Source organism: Rhinatrema bivittatum, chromosome 19, assembly GCF_901001135.1.
Source record: "Rhinatrema bivittatum chromosome 19, aRhiBiv1.1, whole genome shotgun sequence".
NCBI lineage: Eukaryota > Metazoa > Chordata > Amphibia > Gymnophiona > Rhinatrematidae > Rhinatrema > Rhinatrema bivittatum.
Window position 1 is genome coordinate 29,487,880 of NC_042633.1, and position 14,450 is coordinate 29,502,329.

Here is a 14,450-nt window from a genome sequence, read left to right on the forward strand (position 1 = left end):
CCCCCCCTGTTATTTGTAACTTCTCGTTCTGTACTACAAAGTTGATTGTAAACCGGCATGATATGTCCTATGAATGTCGGTATATTAAAAGCTCTTAAATAAATAAAATAAATAAACAAACAATTAAGGATTTACAGGAAGCGGTTGGAACAATTAAGGATTTACACTAGCGGTTGGAATAATCCCATTTGGCCAGTGAAGAAATCAGATGGTTCGTGGAGAATGACAGTAGATTACAGGGCTTTGAACAAAAATATGGACCCTCTGACTGCTGCGGTCCCCGATATTGTAACATTGGTAGAGCAGATACAGCAACATTCGGGGAAGTGGTATGCCGTAATTGATTTAGCAAATGCTTTTTTCACAATTCCTATCTGTAAAGAAAACCAAGAACAATTTGCCTTCACGTGGGAAGGACGACAGTATACCTTCACTAGACTACCTCAGGGATACTTACATAGCCCTACCATATGTCACCGGAGGGTGGCAGAAGATTTAGAAAGGTATGATTGTCCAAAAGACATACAATTAACTCATTACATTGATGATATATTAGTACAAGGGGATACAGAAGAGCAAGTAGCGATAGCTCTAGCACAAGTAGTAGAAAATATGGAGAATAGAGGTTGGAAAATTAACAAGAATAAAATACAAGGACCTAGCAACACTGTGAAATTTTTGGGGATACAGTGGTCGAATGGTAAAAGAGAAATCTTACCAAAGGCAAAGGATAAGATATTGTTGTTTTCCCCGCCGCGGAATCAAAAAGAAGCCCAGAAGTTTATAGGACTATTTGGATTCTGGCGACAGCACATTCCACATTTGGGGCAAATATTGTCCCCATTGTATAAAGTCACTCGAAAAAAGGAAAAATTCAAATGGGGACGATTACAACAAGATGCTTTTGATTAGGCTAAGGTCGCTATCCAAACAGCATTAGACTTGTGGCCTATCAGGGAGGGGCCAGTAGAATTACAAGTTTCATTTTCATCTTGTTATGCAGACTGGAGTCTGTGGCAGAAACAAGACGGTAAACGAGTACCGTTAGGGTTTTGGAGCAGGAAATTACCTGATGCTGCATGGCAGTATTCAGCCTTTGAGAAGCAGTTACTAGCATGTTACTGGGCTTTGTTAGACACGGACCAATTAACTCAGAACCATGAAATCCTTATGCGCCCTTTAACCCCAATTATGCAGTGGGTACACAGCACCCCGCATACCCATCGGATAGGGTATGCGCAAGAAGCTTCCATTGTAAAATGGAAATGGTATACCCAGGACAGGGCGAAATCAGGCTTGGCTGGGCACTCCATGCTCCATGAACAGGTAGCGGAAATTCCTATTAATCAAGAAAAAGAACAGGTAGAAACATTGGATATTCCTCCTTCTCCGGTTACTACCGGGGTGCCATTCGACCAATTACCCAAAGAACAGCAGTTACATGCTTGGTTTACAGACGGTTCGGCTAGAGTGAAGAGAACCGAGCGATTATGGAAGGCTGTAGTGTATAATCCCCATACAAACGAAGTAAGGAAGGAGGAAGGAAAAGGCAAATCTAGCCAGTTTGCGGAACTTTATGCCATATGGATGGCTTTACAAAAAGGGGAAACGGATTGCCACATTTATACTGACAGTTGGGCAGTCATGAAAGGAATGACTCAGTGGATGCCAAAATGGCATAAAGATCAATGGAAGATACATCACAGCCCGGTATGGGGCGCTGACATTTGGCAAAAAATCTGGGCTGAGTGTCACAAAAAGCATGTTACAGTGTTCCATGTAGACGCACATGTGAAAGATGTTTCTTTATCTAATCTGTACAATTCCATTGCAGATAAACACGCAAAAATCCGAGCCAGTGTCACGACCACAAACGAGCAGGGGCTATGGAAATGGGCACACGAAAAAAGTGGCCACTTGAGGGCAGAAGCTACTCACAGGTGGGCCCAAGCCAGAGGGATACCAGGATCCCTCCCTGATTTTCCAAACACACTCACACAATGTGAATATTGTCAGTTGACACATCCAAGGTCACCACAAGCTATTGAGCAGGGGCATATCCATCGTGGTTTAAGTCCTGCCACTATTTGGCAAATAGATTTTATAGGCCCTTTACGAAAATGTGGAGGAGATGTATATTTATGTACGGCAGTAGATACGTTTAGTGGAATCATGATGGCTGTGCGTGCCTCCAGAGGCTAATCAGAAAGCTATATTAAAACTTTTAAATGAAATGAGTCGGTATTATGGAATACCAAAACAAGTTCAGAGCGATAGAGGGACTCACTTTACTGGTAACTTAGTGCAGCAATATGCTAGAGACAACTACATTGAATGGATCTTTCACATTCCATATTATCCCCAAGCTGCCGGCCTTATTGAGCGTATGAATGGGTTATTAAAAAAATATGTTACGCTCTCTTACAAAATCTGCCACCATGAAGGGGTGGAAATCTGTATTGTCCACAGCTCTACAGCTGCTAAATAGTAGACCTTTAAAAAAGGACGGAAAGACTCCTTTCCAGAAGTTATATAATCAGGAGCCCGCTTCTACTCAGATCCGAAATATCATTTGCTGGGCCACGGCTTCGGGAAACGTCGAATTGCCCCGCCAAAATAGTTATGAAGCTGCGGGATATGATGTAACCAATCCCACCGCTATAGTGATCCCTCCCCATGAATCTTTATTGTTTGATTTACAGATTGGGTGCAGCATCCCTAAGCAACATTTTGGATGGCTGTGTATTCGATCTAGTTGGGCAAAACAAGGCATAACTGTATTGGGGGGAATCATTGATTCTGACTACCGTGGTCCCATATATGTACTGTATCACAACTTGACGAATAAAGAAATTTACGTTCCTGCCCAAACCAAAATGGTACAATTGATTATTATTCCCTATGTAACAGACCAAATGGTATGGGGAATTCCCAATTCCACCCCAATCCAATCACTCAATAAGACACTTACTAGTATTAATGACTGGGTGCTAGTATGTGAAAATGCTACTGTAATTACAAATCGGGCCCGCTTTGGGTACTTTTGGACGATGCTACCTATAAAAGAAGTTGCTAGTCATTCCCAGCTGGTGGTCCGATTCCCCGAGACATGCATTCCTTTTATACCATATGTTACAAAACATATGTTGAAATTTAACAGAACATTTCCTCACCGACCCAAACGTACAGGATATAAACGAGCATGGTATGATACACTATTGGGAGGATTGGGTACAGGAATGGGAGCATTAAATACTATGGACATAGAGGTATTAGCGAACAGAATTGCCGCGGCTGGAGGGGATACAGGCCTCATCACTAACATTATTGCAAATTGGATTCCCGACCCCGCACACATGTGCAGAAGTATTTGCATTTAAATAATGATTTGGTTATAGAAGGGTGGAATGCCACTTGGGGAAATGGGACATAATCTGACTGCATTTGTTAATTGGACACAATCCCGTATGCAAGCTTTGTATCTACAACAACAGATAGAGATGATACAAACCAAACTATACATGAGTATTTCTCCTATTTGGAAGGAATTGTTCCAATCGTATGTACCATACCAATATCCTGTAGGCTGGCTGCCACTGTATGTGTATATAATTTGACTTATACAGGATGCCTGTATAATGTTACTTGGTTTACTTTTGGTTCTCGACAATATTATTTACCACCAATGGACATCGCTGACGCGCAATTGGGGGTAAAGTTGGACTTATCATTCTTTAAGACCCCATTGTTGGATTTGACTAAACTGCAAAAGGTATTGAATACCTCAGATTCGTTGAAACAGACCCTGAGACATGTGGACATTGCTGTAACTGGTGCCCTGCTTCGAGCGGACTTTGCCAAGGAACGCCTACTACATTTACAACAACAATTGATAAAAGACACCTCTCATTCTTGGTGGAATGTGTTTTTCGGACGTTCCTCTACTGCCACAATGACTCTAATTGGATTTTTCATCCTATCCTTATTGTAATGTGTGTATGCCTCCTGTGCCTAGTGTGTACATGTTATCTTACCTATCGAGTGCGTAAAATAGCACGTCAAAGTAAATATACCAGTACAGTGGCTTCGTAGGCAGTGATGCCTGCATTGGAAAATGATTGATCAAGGGTGGAGTGTAGGATAAACATGTTCTTGTTAAACAGGTTGTGCAGCTCAGCTTTCTGGCTCCCTGTCAGGGATACGGCGGTCTGATCAACCCCTACATGCCAGGGACAGGGTGAAGCCGACTGGGCAGTAGCAACTGTTGACACATAACATGGGGGGTTAGTGATCAGTCATTTCTCTCTCGCACGCACACTTGTTTACGGCACGGTATAAAAGAGCAGGACTTTCCAGTGTCCGGCGGGAGTAGGAGATAGTGCCTCTATAGACGTATAGAGTGCTGGACACTGAAAACCCCCTTCTCGCCTTTGCTGACCTGACGACTCCTCGATACAAGGCTGATGACACGAAGGGTGCTGGATGGCATACGCAATCATGTGGTATGTAAATAACGTATATTACCATGATGTCACATTAACAAATGATGTCATAGATATTGTGTCAGAGTACCTTACTCTCTCATTCCCAACAACTTCAAAACATGGAGCTGACCGTTTTTGCTGTGCATTGTTTAGGAGTGCTAATGAGCTGGTTAGTATGCATAGCAGCCTATTATAATATGCACAATGCCTGACTATCTCGCATTAGGCTGTTTATCGTGTGATAAATGGCCTAATATGGCGCGGTGAATGCCCAAAGAGAGCACGCGGCCTAATGGTCGGAATAATGGTGACGGGCTTAAATCCTACTACTGACACTCGGTGTGACCTTGAGCTAGTTCAGGGTTTCCAAACCCTCTCCTGGAGGCACACCTAACCAGTGGGGTCTTCAGGATCTCCATAAGCAATATGCATGAGACAGATTTGTATACACAGGAGACCTGGGTTATGCAAATTTATCTCCTACATATTCATTGTGGCAATGTTCAAAAACGACTGGCTAAGGGTGCCTCCAGGAGAGGGTTGGGAAACACTGGGCAAGTTACTTAATCTTCTTCTAGATGGTAAACTGGGGTAGGAAGGACTCCTTTTTATTTGTGATATGATTAGATTAAGAACATAAGTTGCCATACTGGGTCAGACGCTGTCCCGGCCCGTCCCTTTCTTTGAGCCCAGCACTTCGGTGCATAGCAAGGATTATGCGCGTGGCCAGGCCCTTTGTAAAATGTGTGTGGTGCACGGAAGGCCCGGCTATGCGCATAACCCCCCAATCTTACACGTGGGCCTTTTAAAATTTACTTGTAGTCAACTTGATTAATAGGTAATGGACTTCTCCTCCAAGAACTTATCCAATCCTTTTTTAAACCCAGCTACACTAACTGCACTAACCACATCCTCTGGCAACAAATTCCAGAGCTTTATTGTGCGTTGAGTGAGAGAGAAGTTTCTCCGATTTGTTTTAAATGTGCTATTTGCGAACTCAGATAATAGTCCTCCTATTATATGAAAGAGTAAATAACACATTCAGATGTATCCATTCTAGTCCTCTCTTGATTTTATAGATTATGCAAATGTTATTGTATTGATCATTTATATGACCAGTGTGAAATGTTTTGCCGTTATTTTGCTTATTACATTGTTTATGTTTATGTAGTGCCTTGCTGTTAACATTATTTGAAAGGGGAAGTAATAAACTGCTAAATAAATAAATAATACCTGTGTGTAATTCATCTTGGTTTAGGGTAGTACGTGCTGAAATGACAAAATTAATCAGTTCTGAGAATTTATTTTTTTAATTCTGTCACAACTAATTGAAAGAGAAACTTTATTCTATAACTAGGTGAAACAAAATAAGTATGTCTGCACCCACAGATATAGATGACTAGGAACAGATACATAAATAGATATGGATACATCTTGAAAACAAAATCTAAGATGATATTCAGGAAGCAAGTCCTAAACAATTTAATATCAACTCTAGGGATCTTAAATATCCCAGGGCTATTTCCACAAGAACAAAAATATTAATCACACCTGCTGTCAAGTCTAAGATGCAATACAACTTGTGAAGTCTGACACCTGATGAAATTCAACCAACAGTCTATCTGAGAAAGATTGGACCAGGAGGAGGCCTCACCAGGTCATCAGGAATCCGAGAAAAAATAAGGATCAGGAGGGGGCCTCACCAGGTCATCAGGAATCCGAGAAAAAATAAGGATCAGGAGGAGGCCTCACCAGGTCATCAGGAATCCGAGAAAAAATAAGGATCAGGAGGGGGCCTCACCAGGTCATCAGGAATCCGAGAAAAAATAAGGATCAGGAGGAGGCCTCACCAGGTCATCAGGAATCCGAGAAAAAATAAGGATCAGGAGGGGGCCTCACCAGGTCATCAGGAATCCGAGAAAAAATAAGGATCAGGAGGGGGCCTCACCAGGTCATCAGGAATCCGAGAAAAAATAAGGATCAGGAGGAGGCCTCACCAGGTCATCGGGAATCCGAGAAAAAATAAGGATCAGGAGGAGGCCTCACCAGGTCATCAGGAATCTGAGAAAAAATAAGGATCAGGAGGAGGCCTCACCAGGTCATCAGGAATCCGAGAAAAAATAAGGATCAGGAGGGGGCCTCACCAGGTCATCGGGAATCCGAGAAAAAATAAGGATCAGGAGGGGGCCTCACCAGGTCATCGGGAATCCGAGAAAAAATAAGGATCAGGAGGAGGCCTCACCAGGTCATCGGGAATCCGAGAAAGATGAGCCGGGAGGTATGATCCACTGTACCTGAACCTAAACCAGGAGGTGCACAATTTGGATCTTCAAGGGCTGCAGACAGGCCTGGTCTTCCAGTCAACCACATATTCAAATATGCCTGACGAAAATTCACTGTAGAGATCCTAAAACCAGTCCTGAAGGACATGAGTGTAGCATGTAATCCATCCCAACCGGATGTGTGTCCGTCCTGCTCTTAAAACTCTTTGGGGACGGAGAGCTCACCACCTGCCTGGGTAACCCCTTTTAGTGCTCGGCTCCTTTCAGAGATAGAAAGTTCTGCCTTAAGGTCTAATCTCAGTCTACCCCGTTGTGATTCTTCTTGTCCTAGCCTTAGCAGGGGTGGAATATGGATTTTGTCCTTCCCTCTCTTCCCTCTTTATGTACATAAACCTGCCATCCAGAATCCCTCAGTTGTCTCATCTTCAGGCTAAGTAAGCCCTTCTCCTTCACAGAGCCTTCACTGGCCGAGAGTTTGGGAAGTAGGAGGAGAGTCACCCTCTGAGGTGAACCCTTAGCAATGCACAATAGCTGCAGCCATCTTCCCTCCCTCCCGGACCCAACTGCATCACCTCCAGGGCAAGATCTGGCTCCATCAACCCTGACAGATGGTGGGAACGTGAACCCCAGTCCCATGTCCCATGGCACTAAGGCCTGTCCCACTAGTATTTCTCTATTAAACTGATACACAAATAGAAATATAATACTCATAACCAGAGCGTATGTGAAAGCCGAACAAAGAAGGAACAAGAGGTGTCTTCACAGGGCAGAGATGGACAACACAGAGGCAAAAAGTTGAGCAAAAGGCACTGTAGAAACTTTTGCCCCAGTTCCTATATATACCCCTCCCAAGAAGCCAAAAGCCCTACAGTGCTTTTTTGCCCAGTCTTCTGCTTTTTGCTCAAATGTAATTTTGTGGAATTGTTTTTCCTCATTCCAGCAGTTGCAGGAAACAAAGGAAAGGAAAGGTGCTATATTACAGAACAAACTGGCTTGCAGACTTTTTTGTTGTTGTTGTTGTTGTTGCCCAGAGCTTAAATCGGACTCACTGTCTTACATTTCAAACCCTCTCTGTTTTGATAAGTCTGTGTTTGCTGGGTGGGGGTTGCTGGCTGCCCTCTGAACTCTGTCTGCTGTCAAACAAAGGAAAGGAGCTGTGAGCAACACTGCATCTGACCAAGTCCTGGCGTGTAGCCAGGCCTAAATCAGGCTGCAGTTACTAACCTCGCAGTTGTTCGCTTCAGCTGCGGGCGCGTAGCACTACATGCTAGTGCGCTACAGTGTGCAAACAGGGTTTGTTTTTTTTCAAACTTAGCTTTCGTGTACCTTTAAAACACAGACGTGTATTTAAATGGTTTCAGGACAGTGCATAAACACCAGCTGAACCCAAGGAGTGAAGTTTCAGAAAGGGATCCGTGTTGTCTTATTGCACGGGGGCCTTGAAACAGAAGTGTTATCTCCATCTGGTGTTTCCCAGGCTGATCATGTGAAACACATGTGGCCCAGATTTGCATAGCCCCCAGGGGCTTTCTTTGCTTTCTGAACATTCTCTGTATTCACACATCCAGGAAGAACAAAGGGCGGGGGAAAGGAGGGAATCCGATAACTTTGGGTAGAGGGGTGCAGCTCAGGATGATCTGTTCATAGTAACATAGTGTCAACACAAAAGGTATCGCCAACTATCATATATATTATTGTCAACCGGACGGCTCAGTGAGGGTTCCCTGAGCACGCCGACTTGGCTTGCTGATGCAGTCCTGTTTTTCAAAAACTTTTTTCTGTTGACTTTTTCTTTTCGGATGTTTGATGGCAAGATAATATTTATCTGAACAACACATTATTTGGCAAACGGTTGACAATAATATATATGATAGTTGGCGATACCTTTTGTGTTGACATTGAGTTCCTAGATAGGTTCGCAATATTTGCTCTTTGCGTTGTTGTTTGTGTCATAGTAACATAGTGACAGACAGCAGAGAAAAACCTAAACCTCTGCCAAGCGAGATTTTTATTGGGTAGTAGTAACTGCCGCTCCGCACAGGCTAACCCCCCCCACCCGAGCCTTCTGTTAAGTGCCCTCAGATCCAGGCTGTTCTCTCACAGTTTATCTCCAGCTGCATCGCTCGTTTATTAATTCATTTCGCTTTTGCGGTTCCTGACTGACCTGCTTTTTAAACACGTTGTCCCTCAATCTCCCTGTGCCTTTATTCCACGCCTCAGCTCGGCCTAGTCCCCGAAGATGATCCTGGCCAAGACGCTTCATTTCCCCGCACCTCGTTTGGTGCACATAATGCTACTGTTCGCGTGCTTCAAGCAGGCGCTCGTGATTGAGTTCCCTCTCTCTCAACATGCGCCGATCCACCTCCCGGGAGCCTGATTTAATATTTAAATGCCTGCTCCGGGGCAGGCGTTCATTTTTGAGAGCAAAAATGTGCGCGTCTGGCGCTCATCAGCATGAATTTACATGTGATGAGCGCTATTAGCTACACGCTGGTTTGGATGCGCGCTTTGCATGCCCTAATCCCCTTATTGCTGCTACGTGCACAGATGAAAAGTTCGCAAAAAGGGGCAGGGCATGGTGTGGGCGGGACACGGACATTCCTGGATTTCACAATGAACTTAAATACTTATGCGCGCTGGCGCATAACTGTTCTGCTACGGCTGACGTGTAAGTTGTAAAACTCAAAATTCTAGATAGATCAGTGGGACTTTAAAGGTCGGGGCTAATAGGGGAGAAGGGAGGCTATTAAACTAGAGGGGTTTGGAAGTCCTATCCCTTACCTGAGTGAACTGGGAAAACTGGTAATGGCGTTGGCTCGCGTGCCTATTAAAATACCCCCCCCCCCCTTACGCGATAGAAGTGGCATTTGCATACGTAGGCACGGGTCCACTTAAAATTGCCCGCACATTTGCCCGCGTTCAGGCTATTTTCTAACATGCACGCATGTACACACGTATGTTATAAAATGGCACGCATGCCGACGAACGCGTGCACATGTGCTCCCTTGCGCCAGTTTAAAAGATACCACCTCTGTGTATGCATGCAGACATGAGGGCTTAATGATATCCAGCTATTATTCCCCGTTTCCAGAGATTTGGCAGAAACCTATAAGCTGCTTCACCAGATCTTAGACACTCTCAAGAAGTGGATGAATGCTAATGAACTTCTGTTAAATTTAAATAAGACCAAGGCTATAATGATTCTCCAGAATAGGATTGATCTTACTGTCCCTTAGATGGGACTTTTTTCGATTCTATCCGAAATCTCAGATTTATATTTGATGATTCCTTTAACGTTCCCTCTCAACTGAACCCGTCTTCATTGTAATGCCTTGTTCTTGGGCTTACCTAAGCGTCATTTGGCAGCCTTACCCGTACTTGTGAGCGCAGCAGCGTGTCTGATTTCTGGTAGCTCCTTGTGGGTTCACATTGCCCCCCTTTTGAAAACCTTGCACTGGCTTCCTGTAGAGCAGAGAATGAAGTTTACAATTTTAGCCCTGACTTTTCTAGCCTTCCCTGAGAAATGCCCGGCATGTTTCGCAGAAGTGCTAAAATGGTATTGTCTGTGTTGTGAAGATCTATCTTTACTTGTTGAGCCTCTTAAGAAACGAGTCCGTTTAAAGGAAACCTGTCTTTGTGCCTTTTCTATGGCGGCACCTACTTTATGGACCAGCCTCCCCCTAGCTATTCGTAAAATCAATGATTGCAAGAGTTTTAGGAAACTTTTAAAAACACACTTGTTTCATGAAGCATTTATTAACTGAAGTTGACCACTCAGATAATTTGTTTTTTTTGTTTTTATTTTATGAGTTTATGATAATGATTTTGTTTTATGTATGTTTTGTACATTAGTAATGTTTTATTATGATACAAGCCATAGAAATGTTATTCTTTATGTTAAAATGCTTGGAATGCACCAAGAACAGGACCTGATAATAGGTGAACTGCAAATTACTGTCAATAAATAATTAAATCTCAGGAGCGGGTATCTCCCCCAACATCTGCATTAGTAAACACGGAAGCAAAGAATTTTAGTTTTTCCGCAATGGCCTTATCTACCCTAAGAGCCCTTTTAGTCCCTCGATCATCTAACGGTACAACAGACTCCCTTGCATGCTCCGTGCTTCTTTTCAAATTCTCTTTTAGCCTGTCTGATCAGTGGTTTGTTTTTTTTAACATTTAACTTGCCAGTGCTTATGCTTTTTCCTATTTTCTTCAGATGGCTCCTTCTTCCAATTTTTGAAGGAAGATCTTTTGGCTAAAATAGCCTCTTTCACCTCCCCTTTTAACCTTGCCGGCAGTCCTTCCGCCTTTTTAATGTGAGGAATACATCTCTCCATTGTCCACAGTAATCCAGTTTTGTTTTTTTTTTATAAACAGGTATCTCTGCAGCAACCACGCCCACGTAAGAAATGATCCCTTTGAGTGATACGTGTGTGTCCGTCCCTGCTCTGGGACTGCTTTCAGGTGATCCCCGCGTGTGCGCGCCAATTCAGATCAACTCCTGATCCTTCGCGCCTGGCTTTCACAGCAGCCAGGAGGGAAGGCCAAGTCTTAGGTGTCACGCGCCAGTGACTACTACTGGTAACACAAAGAGCAAGCGAATCACAGGCCATCCTTCTCTGCAAGAGATGAGAACGGAAAGTGGCTCTCGAGTAGCTGTGAATGAGGATTCCTGGCACCAGAAGCCTAGCTGATCCTGCTAAACCGAGAGGCCCTTGGAGGAGGAGGAGGAAACTGCCAACAAAACAGGAAACAGGATATTATGGGGGATCTGTGACTCGGTACAAAAGTGAGAGAAGAGCTTCAGGCTTCTTTAAACAAACTAAAAAAAAAAATCAAGCAGAAGAGAGAGTTGTTTGTCCCTGGCACTTGCACCTGCTCTGATGTCCCAAATGGACTTTGCACCTGCTCTTTCTTAGGGGATGCGTTCCTTCTGTAATTTACACCAGGTCTTCCCATTAAACCTGTTCCTTCAAGAGCGGAAGAAAGGACCAATGCAGCATCACAAGCATCTTTGGAGAAGACAGGAAAAAAAAAAAATTCACAGCCCACAAGGACCAATCTGGCAACAGGGACCATTCCCTCACGAGCCAACGGAGGTCCCAGGCTAGGCCATGGCTCCCCACTTGGGACACTCGAATCCACAAGATACCCCGCACCCAGTCCAAAGTTGTACCCAAGCGGTGGGGGTCTCCTCGAATCCTTCAACGCCAACACGTCTGACTCCCACAAACCCAAAAGAAATGAAACCGCTAAGCCCGCAGCGCATGTTCTTTCTGCTCTGCTTGATTTTGTGCCTCCGTGGAGCCCTCATCCAGTCTCTCTCTCTTGGAAAACTTCCAGCAGGGAGCCTTGTGCCTTCTCTCCGGGGTCAGTGAATTGCAGATCACGCTTCTGCGGGGAGAATTTCAAAGTGCCAAGTTCACAATTTTGTATTAGGTTTTAGTTCAAAATGTACTTATCATCAGAAAAGCGAAGACCATGACAATTCAAGTACGAGACGAAATATATATATATGATCGCCTCACAGACTTAAACCATCAGCTGAAAGCTCACTGTTCTAAACCTATGGTCCTAACTGCACATGTACTCATTGATGTGTAGACAGACCAGGGTTTCCCGCCGCACGATGCCTGAGGTTTCGTAAGATGCTGCTTTCGATGTTTTCTCAAGCCCTCCACTCCCTACAGTGACTTACTCCATAATCCCACCTCCTGACTGCGTTCCGATAAAAGGGAGCAAACTGCAGGCCACACCGCTAGTGCATCAGAGGGGGGAGGCTGGCATTAAAAAACTGGCAATACGGCGCATTCCACACAATCAAAGGGGTACTTGGGACCTGGCCCGGTCCCTGTGCTGAGCTTGATGGACTCTTGGTCTGACTCAGTGTGGCAGCTTCTTATGGTCCTATGTATAAAGTAAGATTTAGGATTTGTATCTTAGTTGAAAGCTGGCACATTTAGGCTATCAAGACGGTAACTTTCAAACGTCCGCGTGGGCGTCCATGTGCGTGCGGCTGCCAGCGTGCGCACGTGGCCGCGCCGATTTTATTACCTGCGCCTGTCGATGCGCGCAGGTTATAAAATCCACTCGCCATGCGCAAATGCGCTCTCGCACGCGCGTAGGTGGGGGGAGGGGGGGCTTCAGTAGATGCGCGTGGCGATGCAATATGCCCTGTTCCCTTCCAGTCTGCTCCAGACTTCCTAAACCCCCTAAGCTAACCTGCCTCCCTTTTGCCCTATCCGCCCTGATCCCTAAAACCCTTGATTTTTTTTTACTTCCCCGCAGTCCAGAGCAGCAGCAACTTACGTTGTCCGGTCAGATCCCGGCGCATGCTTCAGCGGGACTGTGCCTAATGGCGCTGTCCCGGCCTGCCCACCCCTTTTTCGTTCAGCCTTTCCAATGAGCGTACTGGTAGATACACGGGGGGGGCGGCAGGCCTCTGAAAATTTGGGCGATGCCCACGCAGCCCGGCCACTCAACTCGACGAGTGTAGGCCTTTGAAAATTTGGCCTTAAACATGCAACATCGGGAAAACTTGTGCCAGCCTTTTACCAAATCATTTACTATGTTAAGGGGCGGATTTTAAATGCCCTGCGCGCGTAAATCCGGGCGTAAATCCGCGCCTATTTTGCATAGGCCGCCGGTGCGTGCAGAGCCCCGGGATGCGCGTAAGTCCCGGGGTTTTTTAAAAGGGGCGGGAGGGGGCATGTCGGGGGCGTGGCCGAATGACACGGCGTTTCGGGGGCGTGACGCGGCGTGTCGGGGGCGGCGACGCGGGCGTGGTTTCAGCCCGGGAGCGTTCCGGGGGCGTGGCCGCGGCCTCCGGACCAGCCCCCGGGACCGGAACATGGAGCGGGGCAGCCGGCCGACGCGTGCAGATTTATGTCTGCTTTTCGCAGGCGTAAATCGTGGAATAAAGGTAAGGGGGGGGGGTTTAGATAGGGCCGGGGGGTGGGTTAGGGAGGGGAAGGTGGGGGGAGGGCGAGGGAACAGGCAGCGCGCGCTGGGCTTGGCACTCGCAGGTTGCACAAATGTGCACCCCCTTGTGTGCGCCGACCCCGGATTTTATAAGATACGCGCAGCTACGCGCGTATCTTATAAAATCCAGCGTACTTTTTAAAAATCTACCCCTAAATAATTATTTAGAAATGTAAATATCTTAAAAAAAACAAACACTGGACACTTGTTTCCTTAAAATGACTGCTCTCTCTCGCTCTCTCTCTCTCTTTTTTAGGTTCAAGAACACGTGAAGCTGACAGCTGATCAGATAAGTATTCTCCTTCACGACTCGATTCTCTTAATTCTATTCTGTATTGTATTACTTGCTATAGCAATAATTTAATGCTTTGTTTTTGGTTTTCTTTTTCCAGGCTCTTCAGTTAATCTTAAAGGCAAGTAGGACTTTTTGTTCTTTTATCCTTGTAGCTATGTTAGGTTTTTGAGTCTGGTCAGAATATACGTATAAGGTTTGTGTGCACACTTATCTTCTACCAATGTAAAGTGTAGATAGGGGGCAAAGCTTTAGGAGATCCTTCCTCTTATATCTCTGTCCAGTTCTTCCTTAGTAGGTTCCTGTGCTACCTCTTCTGACACCCTACGTATTGGTGCAATCTTCCGCCAGACTGAAATGTAATCTACGATAGCAGGAGCTCTACCTGACTTGGATTCTTGTTATGCA

General features: G+C 45.1%; 1 long non-coding RNA gene across 1 annotated transcript; it reads left to right on the forward strand.

Annotated features, from left to right (window-relative positions):
• The first annotated feature begins 4,461 nt into the window (after positions 1–4,461).
• On the forward strand, positions 4,462–14,039 carry LOC115080585. Its single transcript, XR_003853601.1, has 3 exons — positions 4,462–4,502; positions 11,147–12,687; positions 14,007–14,039. It is a non-coding gene; the product is annotated as an uncharacterized LOC115080585 (long non-coding RNA).
• Positions 14,040–14,450: the final 411 nt, after the last annotated feature.